This window comes from Loa loa, assembly GCF_000183805.2.
Source record: "Loa loa unplaced genomic scaffold supercont3.155, whole genome shotgun sequence".
NCBI classification, from domain to species: domain Eukaryota; kingdom Metazoa; phylum Nematoda; class Chromadorea; order Rhabditida; family Onchocercidae; genus Loa; species Loa loa.
In genome coordinates, this window is record NW_018108335.1 from 31166 (window position 1) to 32937 (window position 1772).

The 1772-nt window shown below is 34.0% G+C and overlaps 1 protein-coding gene across 1 annotated transcript in view; it reads left to right on the top strand.

Moving 5' to 3' along the window:
* Positions 1 to 1772, top strand: part of LOAG_17928 (RGC/RGC protein kinase) — a 19742-nt gene that overhangs the window by 16627 nt on the left and 1343 nt on the right. The window lies entirely within an intron of this gene.

Here is a 1772-nt window from a genome sequence, read left to right on the forward strand (position 1 = left end):
TATATATATATATATATATATATATATATATATATATATATATATATATATATATTTAAATATATTTATATGTTCGTTTTCTTTTTTTTTAATATATTTATATACTGTTACCCAGTCATGCGTTGCTGTAGCAACTATTACATAACCTACATAAGGCAACTATTACACAACCTATACAGATAACCTATAAACCTGCATAACCTACATGCTACATACATCAGCTATTATACACATAAATAGCCTACGAACATACACACACATACAGACGCACACGTACGCAATACATAAACACACATGCACACATGTAATATATAAACACATACACAGACACACACGTACATACATAAACACACGTACATGCATATATACATATATATATATATATATATATACACACATACATACGTGCACACATACAAACACGCTGCAATGCATTGATTTCTGTTGTCACACGACTGTGTCCTGTAGGTAAGAACAGCTGTGTGTGTCTTATTTCGTACGTGTCTCTACGGTTTACACATGTAAATGTGATATACCTGTAGATGTGGGTAGATGTGATGTAAATTTAAACGTTTAAGCATTACGTATAGATAAGGTGATATGCGGTGTACTTGCGCGATTGCGAATACACGTGCGAAAATGATACGTTTAAATTTAAAGGTGTAAGCGTAATTTATAAAAGAGAAATTCGAATTGTTATGAACAAAAGACAGAATATTCTATTGAATGGTATACGCGGGTTGTGAACTTTGAACTTTGGAACGGTAGTGTACAGAGTAACTTACTCATAAATCACGAACACCTAATTTTAATAATATCAAGGTTGATTGCTACTTCTCAGAAGAGTGTGTACTATGATAAAAGTAATTTATTTTTCAGGATATATTTCCAATTAAGAAGTTTCTAGCAAGTTTATTGAGTAATAAAAATTTCCCCTGTCCTCTTAAAAAGAGCTGAGTTCAATCGCCATATGTAGTATTGAAGCTCTGCCAGGATCATCATGGAAGTTAGCTGGTTCTTGGCATGCTCCACGCTGCAGATGGCGAAAATACTGAAATCTCTTTGAGAGAATAAAGCTATAGACTGCACTGAAATTGATTTGTACAGTGAGCAGCTCACCAGTAGAAAGATTTATTTGTGAATATAATAACTGTTTTGGACAGTTTGGGTATGATTCAGGCAATTGAATTATGTGACAGTAGCAACAATTCGAGGGTGAACTGGGTCGGAAAACATTGCTGTGCGTAAATAGTGTGTCTGGCCGCTAGGTTTTAGAACTTATATAGAAGGAGTTTACATACAACAATCTGTACAAATCAAACAACAAAAGGTCCTTTAGAATGTGCCGACAGTGACCTGAGATCCTTTAGATTGCACTTACACTGACTTCTTCTTTGTCCCGTTCTAGTGCAGAGTCCGCTTTTCTGGTTCGTCGTCACCATTTTGCTTGATCATGCGCTTGATCGGAATATACGCCAGCAGCCTTCATATCATTGTGTGGCCAATCAGGCTCTGGTACTGATGCTCTGATGCCCTTGCATCATGACATTGACCTCAAATTTAGTAATCAACATAAATTGATCTACAACATCTTACAATGAGTTTGAACTAGACATATTTAAGTGTCGACAGTATTCAAATTAAAACGTATAAGGTCTTTGTGATGATCCTGGTGAAGCTTACCAGGGCTCTTCCTCTTTATCTATCTATCTATCTAATATATATATATATATATATATATATATATATATATATATATATATATATATATA